General features: G+C 53.3%; 1 protein-coding gene across 4 annotated transcripts in view; it reads right to left on the bottom strand.

Moving 5' to 3' along the window:
* The window catches only part of USP45 (ubiquitin specific peptidase 45), a 1,947,146-nt gene that overhangs the window by 247,414 nt on the left and 1,682,236 nt on the right, over positions 1-17,496 (bottom strand). The gene's annotated exons all lie outside the window — the stretch shown is intronic.

Below are 17,496 nucleotides of genomic sequence, written 5' to 3'. Positions count from 1 at the left end.
CAGAATTGTTTTTTTAATCTAATCATGGTGAGTTTAAGGCATTGTGTCTTTCTCTTGACACAAGTTTTGCTTCATTTCATGGGCTAAGCTGTCAAAGCCTGTTATTGCTTTTGTTTGCATGCAGGTCTTCTTTACAAAAAAAGGGCTGTGTGGTTTTATATGTTGTTCTAATTCGATGAATCCGACCCTGTGGTAAGCCAGACCTCAAAGCCCCCATCCTGAAACCGCTGATGGTCTTTTTTCTTAGCACAACAGTGTTGCTGCACATTACAACAGCAGGGGAGCACAGCCACCATTACGAGCTACAAAAGACTCACGATGAAGGAAAACATTTGGTGTGGGAGCTTGCTCCTAACATTCCTGAATTAGCAATGGGCAGTCCAGAAGTCCACATTTTTTTTGCAATTTTAAAGTGCAAACTCGATCCGGTGGTATTGGAGCACTTTACATGGGTACCAGTTTCATTCATGATTTTTAAGGTACGTGGAGATTAACTGATTTGGCCAGAATCACAGGATGTTGGGCCGACGCCGAGACTCGAACATAGTAGCCCATTCTAAAGTCGTTAACTCTTGTTGCAATGAAACATTGTGCCCCCAGCCATCAGTTAACATAATTTAAAAAGCAAAGCGTCTTATTTTTTTTTGTTTAAATCTGTTTATTCATTTTTCCAACATGCTCAGAAACCAAGTTATACAAGACAACTAGGCAGGATACACTTGTCTACAGTATGTGTCTCCTACATGAATGAACCATTTGCAGAATAACATGACTCCAGTTCAGTAATTATCCCTTTTCCGCAGTCACGTGTTCAGAGTTCCCGTCAGGACTGCCTTTTGCATGTTTACACAGATATTAAATGTTGGATACAATCAAACAAAAGGGGAAAACCCCGCCTTAACAATAACTTATGACCGGCGATGATATATCTGTTCCTGTGAAGCGGGCACGCCGTTCCTCCCCCCATGACAGAACACTTTCCCCTCTGTGTTGACTCCCCCCCGAACATACTCGCCCTGTGGCCGTGTCTGGCGGCCATGTCAGTTGCTATTGGCTTCTGTATGGAACATCACGGGCCTCCCCATCCTGGTTCGCGTTCGTTTCTTCGAGTGTACTTGCCCCACCTGCGCGCTGTCCAGTCAGGATTCTGCTCTCTAATTGTTGTAGGGCAAGGAATAGTCCCTCCCAGTGGGCTGCTATGGGCTCTTTCCGCAGGCCTAGTGTTTCCTCCCGTTTAATGGCGAGTCCCTCCACTTTTGCCCATGCGGAGAGCGAGTGCATACACGCCTGCGTGTGTGGTGGGTCCCGAGCCTTCCAGTGCTTAGTAAGGAGCCGTTTGGCCACCACTATTCCCAGGGCCAGGAACCTAGACATCACTTTCGTGGCCAGGGTTCTGCGGAAGTGGTGTAAAAGATATGTGGGCCAATCAAAAGGTATGTTACGGCCAGTACACTTGTGCAGCTGTGCGCTGATGTCATGTCAGTAGGTGTGGAGTCTACGGCAGCTCCAGAGCATATATATGAGCCCCACCCTTTGCTCAGCGCATCTAGGGCAGTTCGCGTTCTCCAGATGGAAATATCTATTAATTAGGTCAGGTGTGAGGTATGCCGTGTGTACAATGAATAATTGTATTTGCCGAAACCTCATATTCCTGGGTATGCGGATTGGACTCTGCAGTATTCAGTCCCACTCTTTGTCTCCCAGTTGGCGCCCCAGATCTAACTCCCACTTTTGTTTGAGGGGTGCCAGGCTAATCGCCATGTGTGTCCGGAATGCTGCTGCAAACCAGCGGACAAGGTGTCGGCCTCTACCCATAATGTGCAAGTATTGTATGACAAGGTGTTGTTTGGTTTCTACAGTCAGGTCCCCCCATTTGGCCGTAAGTGTTGCAATCAGTGATCTGTGCATGAGGAATTGTCCAGGTGGCAGGTTTTCCTCCCTGATTAAGGTGTCATATGGCAGTAGCGTCCCGTCACGGGATAGGTCCCCTAAAGTCTGTATGCCTGCCTCGCCCCAGTCCACGAGCCTTGGATGTGTGAGTGTTCCGGGTCCACTGGGGGAGCCCACGAGTGATAGCGCAAGTGCATAGGGTGTCAGTATCCTGGTGAGGCATAAACTCCTGCGGTAGCATTTGTATGCCACCGCTAGGAGAAGAGGTGTCGGCATTGCTGTTTTATTGGCCGGGTGGAATAGGTTGGTTATTTGTTCTAGGGTGTGTGGGGGTTGCACGGACGCCGTATCGTCACACCCCCTATCCGCAAGCCACCGAGCTATCCACTGCAGCTGCGCTGCCAGGTAGTAGTGTTCCAGGCAGGGCACTGCGAGTCCCCCTTGATCTGTGGGTAAGTACAATTTCGGCAGGGACAACCTGTGTCTCGTACTCGCCCAAATGAAGTCCCTGAGTAGTTTGGTGAGTGGAGTAAAGAATGTTGCCGGGATATATAGAGGTAAGTTGGTGAACTAATACAGAAGTCTAGGGAGGATCACCATCTTAGACAGCGCCACCCTACCTGTGATTGTCAGTGGTAGCGCGGACCAAAATTTCACCTGCGATCTGATCGCTGTTAGCGCTCTCCCCAGATTCCCATCCATCAGGTCTGGTGGTTAGCGGTATATTTGAACTCCCAGATAACGAAAAGTGTGTGCCAGCCACTGCACCCTAGTACCGTTGAGGGTATATCCCGGGTCTTGGTTCCCTTCCCCAAACGCATATATGCAGGACTTGCCTGCATTCACTCGGAGTCCCGAGACGGCAGCAAAGTCTCTAAGGGTGCGCTCCAGTTGGTCCGGTATGTGCTCAATGTCCTGCACATAGACCAATAGGTCATCCGCATATAGGGAAACTTTATGAATTGCATCTCCTAATGGGATGCCGCTGCTGAGTGACGCTCGCAGGGCTGCCGCGAGGGGCTCGATAGCAAGCGCAAATAATAGGGGCGATAGCGGGCAACCCTGTCTGGTGCCCCTGCATATTGGCAGCGCGCCCATGATGTAGGGCCCCAGTCTTACCTGGACCTTAGGTCCCCGGTACAGGAGGTTAACCATCTGCAGGAAACCCTGATCTAGATCGTATCTCTGCAGCACTGCCGCCAGGTTGTTCCATTCCAAGCAGTCAAATGCCTTTTCCAGGTCCAGTATAAGACATCCGACCTGGGCCATATCCGTGCACCGTCTGACGCCACCCTGAAGAATCTCCGTAAGTTGAGGGATGTGCTCCTTCTGGCCACGAATCCACTTTGGTCGGTATGTATCATATCGGGGACCACTAGAGCCTGGAGCTCTGCCAAGACCTTGGCTAGGATCTTATAATCTACATTAAGTAGCGCCAAAGGCCTGTAGGACCCCAAAGCGGTGGGATCTCTGCCCGGCTTCGGTAAGGACACCAGATACGCCCCACGCTTTGAGGGGGGCAATCTACCTTCCGCTGCCATGTTTAGAGTGTGCAGGCGTTGTAGCAGATATTCTCTGTTGGCCTTGTAATATTCCGCTGGCAGACCGTCAGGCCCCGGCGTTTTCCCAGACGCCATTGACCCGATTGCCTCCCGGATTTCTTCTAGGGTGAGGGGGTCCCCCAAGGACTCATCGTATTCCCCGGAGGCTATGGGCAGCGGGACCTGCTCCAGAAATCCCTCGATGTCCTGCGCAGTGCAGCGGGTCGCAGACCGATATAACTGAGTGAAGTGATCTGTCCAAGCATTGTCAATTTCGTGTTGGGTGTGCACTAGGAGTGTGAATGACCCCAATGGGAACGTGAGCGTTCTCCTGCCGCAGCAGCCATGCCAATAAGCAGCCCGGCCGATCTGCCGCGGCGTGTGTGCGAGCCGTGTGCGCTGTGTAATTATGGCATAGGAGTCGCTCAAGCAGGTCAGCATGATGCGCCCTAAGTCTCTCCAGTCTGTCAGCGTGCAGGCCATCCTTCTCACCCTCGCGTTCATATTGCAGCAGTTGAGATTCTAACTTGGCTAGTGAGATTGACAATTGTTTTGGTATGTTCCACATGGCTCCCAGACAGTGACCCCGGACCATGACCTTTAGTGCATCCCATTCTATCAATGTGCTGCTTGTTGTGCCTTCATTTTGGTCAAAATATGCCAGAATGGCTGTTCCCAGAGACAAGCGAATTCGGGGTCTTCCAGTGCTGTAGTTTATAAGCGCCACGTGGCCACCGGGGGACGGCCAGCTTCCCAGCTGAGCTGAATTTTTAGGGGGTTGTGGTCAGAGTGTGTCCTGCCTAGGTATTCCGACCCTTATATGAGTGTGAGCAGTGACGGGGAACCCACCACCCTGTCCAACTGTACATGTAGATCGTGCACCGCCGAGTAGTATGAGTAAACACGATCAGTGGGATGATGTGTTGCGCCATAGATCTATCAGCACCCAATACGTGAGCCAATCTGTTCATGCTTGGGTATTGGACACTGCTGTTGTCTTGTTAAGTGGGGCGAAGGATCTGTCCACGTGCACGTCTAGCGCCGAGTTGTAATCCCCACCCAGCAACCAAGGAAGCCCCGTGTATGGGGTCATTGTGAGCGAGAGCTGCGTCAGGAAAGAAACCTGGTCCACATTCGGGGCATAGATCGAGCCGAGTATTATAGCCTGGCCATTGAGTGTCCCTTGTGCTAATGTGTATCTGCCATTGGGGTCTACGTCCACCTAAGTCAGGGGTCTCCAAACCGGTCCTGGAGGGCCGGATCCATGCCAGATTTTTAAAATAACTACATGTATCTCAATGGGGATATCCAAAAAATTTGGCATGGATCCGGCCCTCCAGGACCGGTTTGGAGACCCCTGACCTAAGTGCACCTAAACGGTGTGCTAGCCCTTACCCAAAGGAGTGTGCCCCTCGCGTGTGCCGAATATATGGTGCCATAAAGTTGTCCCCTCCACCGTCGGCGCAGCCGGTCAAGTTCCATCTGTGTCATGTGGGTCTCCTGTAATAGCGCAGGTGTGTGCATGCCACGGATGTTCCAAGTCAGTATGTTAATGCGCGTCATTACGCGGGTTAGGGGTCAGGGGATGTGTTTGTAGGGGGTCCTGACGGTGCATATGGATGACGTGATTTTCCTGTGCCATGCCGGTCTGGTACAATAAAAACCATAACTGAACTGTGAACAACATAACCGTAAGGCCGGACCCGGGTGGAGGTCCATCCAAACCTTTATAAGAGAACATTAATATAGGTTAGGTCAATGTGCTACCTAAGGGGTGTGTGCCTGGATGGTATTTGGCTGCATCTGTCCCCACCTATAGCACAGTGTGAGGTGTGCCCTCTAGCAAACCCCGCTGAGTATAGTCTGGGAGTAGCGGGGCTACGTATGAGTAAGCATCGTGGCAGGGCATTTCAGTGTGTGGATCTGTGCCGGAAACGGAGGTGTTGTGGTCTCCCGCCTAATATTCAGCGAGCCTGCACTCCGCGCCGGCCTAGCACCACCCAGTTTCTCAACCCTTTCGAGGAACATGCTAATTACATGTGCAAGATGTTACTTGCGTGAATCGCCCTTGACAGGGCGCCGGTCAGTTTCAGCTTGTTTACCCTATGATCTCATCCGCTGTCTGTGGGGTGACCACCGGTAGGTAAGTGTCCCCTGACAGGTCAGCAGATGGTGAGGATGGACCGCTGACCATTATCATGTCCTGTTCATGGGAGACTGATGTCCCTTTACTGGGCGGAGTGCTCAGGGTCAAGACTGCTGCCACTGCATTCTATTGCTCCACTCTTATGTTGTCCGGACTCTGAGCCTCTGTGGTTGACTTTGCTTTCCGTGGTTGTCGTCGCCTCCTGCGTCTTCTGCTTTGCCGATTTCCTAACTCCTCCCCTTCTGCGTCCAATGGCCTGGTGCCCGACCACTGGCCAGATTCCTCCAGCCAGTCCCATGCTTCCGCCGGTGTCTCGAAAAAACGCGCCCCGTCTTTCGTGACCAACGGCAGCCTGGCGGGGTAAAGCTAGGAATGCCGGAGTTCCAACTCCCTTCATTGGCGTTTCACGGCCATATAGTTGCTCCTGCGCTTCTGTGTTAAAAGCGTGTAGTTTGGGAAGAGCATGATTTGGGTTCCATCAACCTTTATCACTTCCAACTTTCTTGTTTCGCGTAGGATCGCGTCCCTGTCCCTGTAGTTGAGGAGTTTAAACAGGAAGGGTGGTGGGCGTGCTCCTGGCTGGGGTCTCTGCGCTGGTACACGGTGTGATCTTTCCACTACGAATTGTTCTGATAAGGTACCCTGAGGTAAGAGGCCTCGGAGCCAGGTTTCCGTATGTTGTTCTGGATTCTTCCCTTCTTTTCCCTCCGGAAGGCCCACCAATCGAATATTGTTGCACCGGGAGCACCCTTCTGCATCTTCCGCTCTGTCTTTGAGGGCGTGTATACGGTCAATCATGTCCTGTAGTACCACAGCATGACTATTTGTGGTCGGTTGGAGTTCTTTAATTGCCTGGTCTTGTGCTGCTACCTTGCCCGCCAATTTTCTGTGGTCCGCATGTAGTAGTGTGAAATCTGAGGTAACTTTATCAATCCGGTTTTCCAGGAAGGTTCTAGTTTGGTCTAGGGTGGCATTAATCTTCTCCACGGCTGCAAGTATCAGGTCCATTTTAGTTTCAAGTGCGGAAGACCTGGAATCCAACTCTTCACCATTAATTCTTTTCGTGGGATCCTGACTGCTTGCCCGCTCCATTTTTTGCTGCTGTTTGTCCCATAGGCGGCCCATTGCCAGTTGTGCTGTGAGCATTTGTTATACGCAGCTGTGGTTACCACGCACCTTGTTATTCTACCACAACATGCTGCCCACTGCGGTCGCCTTTCCGGCCGTGGCGTGGGTACAGGGCAATGAGGATTTACAGTGTTGTGCCGCAACAGTTCCTGATCTCTCCTATAAGTGAGGCAGCAGGATCCACCGGTCCGTTCGGGTGCCCCCAGACGAAGTTCAAATGGGCTCCTCCCAGGCCACGTGTCTGCTCTGTGGTGTCACCGACCCCGTCTCTCACTGTACCATGTGTGCCGGGAGTTGGGCACACCGACGTTCACATGGGGTAAGGCTCCACACCACTCTCCCGGGTTGCTGGCGATTCCTGCAAGTCTCTGTGCCGGGCAGGGGGGGGGGGGGAGAGGCCTCTCACAGCAACAGCGTCTTCAGGTGTATGTGCCACAGAAGCTCTGTTTTGCCCCGGCAGCTAGACCAGCTAGTCCCGCTGGGGGGTGGACAGTTTCCCCACCAGCTGCTCAAGTTCGATTGCTCCCGCGTGCACCCCCCCCATCCGCGCAGTACTCTTCTAGGGCAGGTGTGGTCGTGGGGATCACTAATGCCCCTTGGGAAATCCGTGGCTGCGCGAGTTCCCGCTTCACGCTTCTCCTTAGCTTGCTGCTCCGCTGTGCCCCGACAGTCACTGCCTCCTCCCAGCAGACGCTCAATTCAATGAAGAACTGTGACTGCACGCCCTGGCTGCAGCACCGGCACTCCTGAGCGCAGACTGCTCTCCCACGCCTCTTCGCGTTGATCTCTTACTTTCCCCGGCCTAGCAAGCCGGGGCGTCCCTGGGAATAATGTTTGTGTGGCCTGTTGTCGGCGGGGCTACGCTCCTGTGGCCGTCCCATCACCGCGGTCACCAGCCGCTCTGTCCAGGGGCCCAGAGTGTCCTGACGTGTCCTCAGTCAATCTGTCCCTCCAGCCCAAGGGCGCGCGTCGGCAGGGGCTCCACTTCCACCCTACTCCAGACGTCCGTAGGGCAAAAGATGTGCCCCGGTTGCCCGCGCTGCTCCCCAGAGAGGGGGGAGGGGGAAGGAGAAATCTGCCTCTCTGCTGCCTCAAAATGTCCGGAGCCGGCGCGTGGGGGCAGGGGCTCCCATCAAGGCACCAAACTTTTCTCCCTCCCCTGGCGCCGCTTTCCCGTACCTCAGGCTGACGTGTGCGAGGAGGCTGTCTCTGCTTCACCAACCGGCCCGGCCCCCGGCGGGCGCTATGTTGGGTATCGGACGCTCTGTCTTCTTGTCATCAGGGCCCCGGTCGGCCAGGTCCAGGATATGCCCACGGTGCCCGGATGACAACACCGCTCCTCCTAAACTCCAACAGCACCTGGTCCGTGCCACCTACTCAGGAAGGAGACGTAGCCGAGGAAGAACAGTTCCGTCTCAGGCCTCAGTCCAGTACGGGCCGCCACCGAGCGCGCTTTGCAGCCCACGCTCGTCACAGCGCCCGTCACGAAGGGTGTTGCGGCGCTGGAGTTGGCGATTTGTGCCTCACCAGGTCGGCGAAGCTGCCACCGCTAGCTTGCTGCTGCTTGCTGTGTACAGAGCACACTTCAGGATGACTTTAACGGATCATTAGGGGATAGTGAGACGGAGCTCTACAGGCTCGCGTCCGCCATGTTGGCTGGCTAGCCTTGCCCCCCATAAGCAAAGTGTCTTATGATATACACCTTATGTCTTTATTCAAATATCTATAACTTTGATTTTTAAGCCTGAAGTGACAGTCTCACACCTGTTTTCAAAGGGACTTCCATTAAGCGGGGGTGTGGCTAAGCAAGCCTAGATGGCGGACGTGTGCCAGCTGAGCTCTGTCCAGTCCGCCAGATATCCTTATAATATCCTGACTCCCTTGGCCCCCACGAGGTCTTGGAAGTGACGCTCTCACCTGCGTTGTCCGGGAGCCGGAGATCGGGGTCCCCACGAGGAGAGGCCAGGTATCGTGAGGAGAAACCGGGGCATGGAGTTGAGCGCGCCCCGAGAGAGAGTGGGACACTGCGGACACCGCTTGCCTTCTTCTGGGGGAGTCGAGGGCGGCCTTGGGAGCTCTCAGGGAGGTAGTCCCTGCAGGCGGAGATCGGGGGTGCGAACCGACCTCCGGAGTGAATGGAGAGCTGAGCGAGGCTGCTGCCCGGCTGTGCTGGCGAGGTGAAGCGATCTGGTGTGGGAGCAGCGGCCCGCGTCCGTAAAGCCCGGAGTGGGCAACGGAGACAAAGCAGGCGGGGGCACGGACTGTTGGGCGGCCCTCTGCGGCGTGTCCCCCCCTCGGCTTGTGTCTGTGGCCACGGATCGGCGGCGCTCACGAGCCGCGTGGTGAACCTGCGGGAGGCACTGCAGTGGACTGGCAGTGGCCGGGCGCCATTTTCTGGGGCAGACGCCTGCCCCCATTCCATCAGAACAGTATCTTGCGGTGGCACGGAGGGTTGTGGCCACGTGGGTGGCCTGGGTCCGAGATACCCCCGGGACCTGGTGGCACAAAGACATCAGCTGCGGGACCTGGTGGCTGCCACGTGACGCACCAACGTTCGGCACGGACCTGGTGCGGGTGAGGTGTGCTGAGAGGGGGCTGGTCCGGGGCCCCGCGGTTATACTCCTGTATCCGTGAGTGCTGTGTTGGCGGCGGGTCCCCCGGGAGCAGTGGAAGTCCGGTTGTGGTGGCGGGGGGCCCATCTGCACAGCAAAGACGAGGGAAACACCCCCCCTCTTTCCTCATCGTGGGGATCGGAGGCAGGATCAGGCCGTGGGGGTGCATGGCAGTGGATGTTGCCATCCCTCCCCTTGTGGTGTCTGTCTTGATGGTCCGTGGGCCGTGAAGGGGCCTGGGGTAAGACGCCCGTGACTGTGCTTGGCGGACTCTTGCGTGGACGTGGGGACCAGCGTTGGAGGTGAGCGGGCCTCGGATCGGGGGTGCCTCTCTCTCGGTTCGTCGGTGCCTGATAGGCTGAGCGTGTGGTGGGTCCCCGAGTTGGCGGCTGGTTCGGCCTGATTCGATTCTGGGGAGCGCCTGTGACACGTGGCCATGACGAGAGACAAGGGCAGCGGCGGCACTACCAAGCATGGGCCTATTGATAAATTCACCGGCCCAGGAACTGCAGCGGGCGCAACTGGGGGCCAGCAGGAGACCGGGCCAGACAACGCGGCTTTGATGGCAGCGATCACCCAATCAAGGGACATGCTGGATGCCAAGATTGGCGCGGTGGGCTCGGACGTCATGCTTTTGCGACAAGACCTGCGAAATGCAGTGGCCCGCATCACCGAGACAGAGACCTGCATTTCTGGCATGGAAGACGATGTCACGGCCCTGAAGCAGAAGGTGGCGAACATGGAAAACATTCAGAAGGGCCTTGCATTTCGGGTCGAGGATGCGGAGGGGCGGGCCAGGCGGAACAACCTGCGCTTTGTTGGCTTCCCAGAGGGCTGCGAGAATGGCAATATGGAGCGCTTCCTCACGCAATGGCTGGAAAGTTGGCTCCCCCTGACGCCATGCCCCCATGCTTCGTCGTCGAGCGGGCCCACAGGGCGCTCGGTCAGAAACCCCCGGTGGGAGCCCGTCCAAGGGCAGTGATTGCAAAACTCCTGAACTACCACGACCGGGACTCTATATTGCAGCAGGCCTTGCTAAGGAACCACTGCTGTACGACAATCATCGTATCCTGATCTTCCTGGATTACACAAGACTAGTGCAGCAGCAACGCCAGTCGTTCATGGCCACCAAAGCCCGCCTGAGAGACGTCAAGCTGCCATTTGCCCTATAGTTCCCAGCTCGCCTGCGAGTAGTGTTCCAATCGCGCACCCACTTCTTTGATACTCCGGAGGAGGTATTTAAATGGACAGATGAAACTGTACGAGTGCAGGTGCACACTCCGCCAGGGCTGGAGTCGGACTCCTCTTAGAGTGAGGTGCCATCGAAGGGTTCCCGTGGGCAACAACGGAGAGGGAACAGACAACTAGATCCCGGCTGCATTACGTGCCTTGTGGAGCCCATCCCCTGGGAGGTCCTGCTCCTGGACAGCAGACGGTGGATCCATGACTCTGGCTATCAGAATGGTGCCGAGGACTTCCTTTTTTGAACTGAGTGAAGGCTTGACCTGGATGGTGGAGGGAGTTGCTATGTGGGCTGTTTCCTCTTCAGTTTGACACGTGTGGGGGCGGGCCCGAAGAGTAATAGGCTGTCAGTTAGGGATCCATTGGCGGGGGCGGCCCTCGGCCCCCCGTTGGGAGCGGACTGCCAACCCCGCCGCAACAGGTACTTCAGCGTTTTTGAGGTATGGGGTGGAGGTGGGAGGCTTGTTGGAGGGAAGGGATTGTTTTAGTTTTCAGGTTACACATCCATTGTTTGGGAGGCTTTTAGATTGCGCGTCCATGATGACTTACAGTAGCACAATACACACGCTGGGTAATGCATGCACCGGACATAATTGCACAAGCCTATCGGGATGTCAAGCACAACGACTGGGAAGCAGGTGACCCCTGGTGCCCTACGCATAGTTAGCTGGAACGTTCGCGGGGCCCTCAACAAGATTAAGCGGGGGCCATGCTTCACTATGCCAAACAAGTGGGGGTCGAAGTGCTTCTGCTACAGGAAACACACTTAATGGGTACGAAGGCCCTGTGCCTGTAAAGATATGGGTACCAGCACGTCTTCCATTCAGGCTTCATGTGGGGTTCAAAGGGAGTAGCGATATTGATTCACCGCAGGGTCCCCTATATCCATGAGAAACACTGGTTGGACACCCAAGGGGCGATACATTTTTATTCAGGGCAAAGTGGGGAGGACACCCTAACAATAGGCAGCGTATATGCTCCCCCGCCACTGCAATGGAACTTAGTGGAGAGGTTCCTTAACCTCTGGGGTGATATGCCGGACACGCTCTCGGTAGTGGGCGGGGACTAGAATGACGTGATGGAACAGGGCCGAGACAGATGGAGGAGTGGGGGTGTAGTGGAGACAGGTCCCCCTACGAAACTACGCCCCCTGGTGACAAGACTCGATTGGGTTGACACTTGGAGGCACTTACATGGCTCCAGTAGAGACTATACCTACTTCTCTGCGACACATGGTTCCTTCTCGAGACTCGATTATCTCTTCGTTTCTAGGGGGTTAGCGCACAGGGTGGGGTCAGCTGACTTTCTGCCCAGGGGCCTGTTGGATCACTTGCGGGTTACCCTTACCTTTCTGATTGGCCCGGGGCGGCAGCCATTCAGATGGCATATGTCGGTTTGGCATTTGCAGAAAGAGGAATACAGGGAGCGTCTAGCGGAAGCGATAGATCATTATCTGGCGGCAAATATGGGGTCAGTCCCACCCCCAGCAGTACTGTGGGAGGCATTAAAACCCACATTACGAGGGGTAGATTTCACTTGGTGCGTGGCAGCGCGTAGGGAGCGACAGACGGAATTGGTGCGACGAGAGGCTGCTGTAGAGGCACTGGAGCGCAGGAGCCGAAAAGTGGATGGCGGCCCGGCGCAACAGCACTAAATTTTAGCTCAACAATCTTTTGTAGCCCTGTTGATGGATGAGGCCCGTCAGGCCTGGCTGGCAACAAGAAGTCGGGTCTACCAATGGGGAGACAAATCCAGCAAGATGCTGCATCGATTGTGCCAGGTTGCCTTCCATTCCCAGACCCCGCCGAGGGTCCTGGGCCCCATGTGGGCACCACTCATTGAGCCCCCAGCTATTGCAGAAAGCTTGACCTCATACTATGAAGACCTATACGCACTTAAGGAGTGCCTCACTGCCGAGGTGATAGCCAAATTTATAGACGACCTTCCACCTAAGGCCGCATCAGATGAGGTGAGGGATCGCTTGGCCAGGCGATTGACGGATGAGGAATTGGATACGGCCCTGGGGGAGCTGAATCCTGAGAAAGCCTCTGGACCAAATGGTTTTCCCAGTGAGTTTTTAAAAAGGTTTTTTGTGCAGCTGGCTCCACACTTTCATCCGGTGGTGGAGGAGACATGGGAGCGGGGCTTGCTTCCCTCAGACTGGAGACACGCGGAGGTGGTGGTGTTCCTCAAACCAGGCAGACCCCCGGAGCAGCACGCTTCACCCCATCCCATCTCACTCCTAAATGTAGAGGCGAAGGTCCTGGCCAAGGCACTGGCTAACCGACTTCTCCCACACATTCCCACTCTAGTACACCCGGACCAGGCTGGGTTTATGCCCTAGAGTGCGACCCGCCACAACATCAGGCACGCACATGTGGCAGTGGCGGCCAACGGACAGTTGGGGGAGCCGGAAGCACACCTCCTGGCCGACATGGACAGGGCCTTTGATTCCCTAAGCTGGACATATCTATTTGCCCTCCTGCGGAGTCTTAACCTCGGCCCGAGATTTCTGGCCTATCTAACGCTGCTGTACACTGACCTGACGGCATCGGTGTGGGTGGGGGGAGCGGTTTCTCGCTCTTTCTCTATAAAGCGGGGTACGCAGCAGGGCTGCCCCCTCTCCCCATATCTCTTTGCGCTCACCATGGAGCCGCTGCCGGCCTGGGTGTGCATAGATGCTCAGTTTAGGGGCTTTGAGTGGGCTCAGGGGCTCTCGGACAGGATAGCATTATCTGCGGACGACGTCCTGTTCTTTCTAACCGCCCTAGACAGGTCGGGGCCCGGCTGCTGCGTATATTACAGATATTTGGGGAAACCTCAGGATTATTCATGAACCCACGCAAATCTACGATATGGGTCCTGGGGGGTCGACAGAGGCTGGGAGCCTGGGCGGCATCGGTTCAACTGGCGGTGGGAGGGTTGAAATATTTGGGGGTTTTCCTGTCTGATCAGCCGGCGGTGTCCTGGAACGTAATCTGATCCCAGTGTGGTAGCGTACCCGGGAAGATCTTAAGGTCTGGTCCCGTATGCCCCTGTCCATATATGGTAGGTCGGCCATATTCAAGATGGTGGCGCTCCCTCGCCTCCTATATCAACTGCAGAACCATCCATATCAGATCCCACCCCGATGGTTTCGGCAAGTGAACGCAGTACTGGGACAGTTTCTGTGGGAGGGGGGCAGCGGAAGGGTGGCACTGCGCACATGTTTCTTGTCTACCTACTACGGAGGGCTGGCTACATCCGATGTCCTCTCCTACTATGAGGCTACTCATCTGCTGGTCCTCAATGAGAGGTGGTACGGAGACAGGGGGGACCCGGCATATGCGGTCGAGCGCCGGCTTATGGGACGCCATTCTCTGCATACACTATTGTACTCCGCACCGATTCGGAGGCCTCTGCCACCAGCCATGCGGGTGGTATTCTCCATCTGGAGAAAGGCACTGCGTAGGATGGGGTGGTGGAATACCTTAACATGTGAGACCCCTCTTTGGGGCAATGGACGCCTGCCTCAGCTGGCAACACTGAAGGCTTCCGGGGGTGGGACACAATAGGCATCTCGGTTCTGGGAGATGATGTGAAGGATTTGACCCTCATGTCATTTCAAGACCTACTGGAGGAATATGATATGCCGCTAGCCCAATTCTACTGCTACCTACAGTTTAGGCATGACCTTGCCCCTAGCTTGGAAGGCCTGGAGTCGCTCCCTGATTTTAGCCCCATTGAGGCGAAGATCTTCATGGAGGAGCTTCTGGACCGCAAGATCTTCCGCATTTACCAAACTTTGGTTATCCATTGCTCCCCCGACCTGAAGAGGCTCAGGCTTGCATGGGAAGTGGATGCAGGTGAACTGGAGGAGGAGGACTGGGTTGAGGCTCTAGCGAGCCCACGAGGGGTGGCAATAGCAACACGTTTGCTGTTAGTGCAGTTTAAATATCTACACAGAGTGTACTTTAACAGGAAGCGCCTGTGGAAGGCAAGATTGATGGCATCGTCTGAGTGCCTCCGTTGCCAACAGGAGGAGGGCACGCTCCTACATACGGTCTGGGACTGCCTTTTATTAAATAGATTCTGGAGAGGAGTATACTCATCTTATACTTATCGGAGGTATTGGGCTGGGAGCTCCCCTTTACGCCGCGTCTGGCCCTGCTACACCTCATGGAGGGAGTGGGGGTAATCGCTACAAGCGGCACCTCCTGCTATTAGGTCTCACACTAGCGAAAAGACACATTGCTAAGGCCTGGAAGGCGCCCAGGGCCCCGTCTGTGGTCGCATGGAAAAACGGCCTAGACTTCTGTATGAGGCTCGAACAACCTGTTTTCCTGGCCAGGGGATGCCCGCGGAAACACTACAAGATATGGCACAAGTGGGCGGATTACCGGGGATAGACCTGGGCCTGCCACAGGAGATGGAGGCACGTTTGCCAAACTGATACGCATACGTTTCCCATGTTTGAAAAGCGGCGGGGCGTGACGACCCGGAGGGACTGTGATTTCTGTGTGTGCAGTGGAGAAATGGATGGCTGTGTATGGCATGGGCGCAATCTGGGGGGAGGGGGTGTGGGGGATTTGTTATAATGTTTATTGCTCATAAAAGTCAAAGTCGATTTAATGTATATTTGATATGTGCAGTAGCTTCTGGAGTGCAGGGCCCTGCAATTTATGTGAAGCTTGACAAATAAAATTTGTTTAAAAAAAAAAAAGGACTTATATTAACATGCATGTACAGTTCTCCCAAGACTTTTAACATTTGTTATTGTTCGTTTAAGGACAAGATTTCCCTAGTTCGCCTTTGTGAGTACGTAGAAATGGGATCAAATCACTTTGCTGTCTGTTGTCCCGAAGTAAGTTAGTGATAATAAAATAATAATAAATAATGCGAATGGGGTGGCGACTCCTGAAAACCGACTGAACATCATCCTTGGCAATTGGTAAACCTGTTTGTGTTATCAGGTAATTTGACTCTAAGGGTGTGCTGTGTATTACAGCAATCACTTCAAGAGCACAAAAATGTTAAAAATGTTTGATATAAATACCCTGACTTTATAATCTGAAAATACATTTCATCAGTTATCTCAGTTCCTTCCACTAAATCCATGATTTTGGTAAGGTACTCCAACATTACCAGCGACATGTCCGAGCTCGCATTCCAGGGTCTGTTGATTGGTTTCTCTTAGGATCCCTTAAGCGATTGTACATAGAAGCACAAAGTTGGGTGGCCAACTGCACAGTGACCATCACACTACTTTTGCTACAAGTCTTGTTTACTCAAATGTGCGTCTTTCATTGTAAAAATGTTCAAAGCTTGTATGTGTATCTATACCACTATGCAGAAAAGTAAACGCAATAAGAGCAGCGAGGGTGCAGTATCTTCTTTGCATAAAACATTACACAGACCTCTTTCGCAGAAGGGTGGGGAAAGAGGGTTGTCTTATAAATAGGGCTTCTGGTTTTATGGTATTTATTTTTTGAACATTTCCGTCTGTATTTATCTATATTTATTTTGTGTTTAGTGAACAGATGAGTTGATTACATGTATATTTCTGCATTTATTTAACAGATAAACATGCACTCATACTTTGAGGCCAGGCAGATATTAGCACATTACACACAGCCAAACAAAATATAATAATAAACCCACATGAAAAATTGAAGCAAATCTCATTCAGCTTTGTAACGCCCCATGCTGCCAATTTTTACAGCTATTGGCCTGAAAGTTATTAATCATAGCATGGAAAGTCACTCAATCCGTATTTATCTGCATAAATCCGTAAAAACGGAAAACAGGGAGGCCTACTTATAAAACCACCAGTGTATGAATCCCTGAATGGAATCATCCCACTGAGAATCACTGACCAAGTGAGGTGAGTCACTAGTAGGGGAGCATGTCCACTCCTAAAGAAAGCCTCTATGAGCTTGCCCAAAGGATTCTTTACGGCTGTTGAAAGTGCCTGACCGACGTAGAAATCTGCTTGAGCAAGGGTTGGAAAAGAGTGGACAGTTTACTCTTACAGGAATGCAGACTGCGTTGCTGATCACCCCAAATCTGTACAAGACGTTTTCCAAATTGACCTATCTTTCTACAAGCAGGTAAAGAGATAAACTTGAGACTTGAGCTTCTACTAAACAGGGTCAGTGGGTACAACATTCCAGGTGTCATCAGGCCCAGCCTGTAATGACTTTCATGTATACAGTATCACTCACCAATGCCCAATTGGACCCTCTTAAAATTTTGAAGCAGTTCAGTATGAGGCGAACCTAGGATCTGAATGCCAGCCGCTAGTAAGGGATGTCCTCGCTTGTGAAAAAGCCAGCATAGCAGCTTGCCGCCCTGTCCACTTCCACCCTGTGGAGCATTGAACATATGCAAGACTTCTTAGCTCTTTCTGTCTCTTTACAACCAAAGTGACTGGACAGGCCTCCGACTGTTGGCCATTCAATGCCTAAAGCAAGAGACACCACCAACACACTTACAACAAAAAAAGTTGCTGCTGTGTTCTGGATAATATGCTGCATGTTTAAACTAAACACTAACAAGGGCCAAATGGCGAGGCCTATTGGCTATGCCAGTGCTTGTTTTAGGACTTGAGCCCTGTCAATAAGTATTTTAAAGGTGCACATGTCCACACTAAAAGTGCATAGCTAAAAATAAACCATATCAGGAAAGGTAACAGCGTACATCTGAAACGGGTGCTGTAAGCGCGGTAGTCTAGTGGACTCTATATGATTCTTGCTAGTTACGTTATAGGATATTACAGAGGAGCGACGAGTCCCACCGATTTTTCTGCCCGTCAGCCCAGCTGCTTCTCCTCTTACCCAAGCCCTCCAGGGGTTGGAACAGCAACAGTACATGTTTTGACTCAAGGGGTCGAGGACGCAAGAAGCAGCCAACAGCTGGGTGGGACGAGGGAAAATGACATATGGTAAGAAAAAATCTG

Source organism: Lissotriton helveticus, chromosome 6, assembly GCF_964261635.1.
Source record: "Lissotriton helveticus chromosome 6, aLisHel1.1, whole genome shotgun sequence".
Classification (NCBI taxonomy): domain Eukaryota; kingdom Metazoa; phylum Chordata; class Amphibia; order Caudata; family Salamandridae; genus Lissotriton; species Lissotriton helveticus.
The sequence above is the reverse complement of the archived record's forward strand: the minus strand, read 5'-3'. Positions and strand labels throughout refer to the sequence as shown.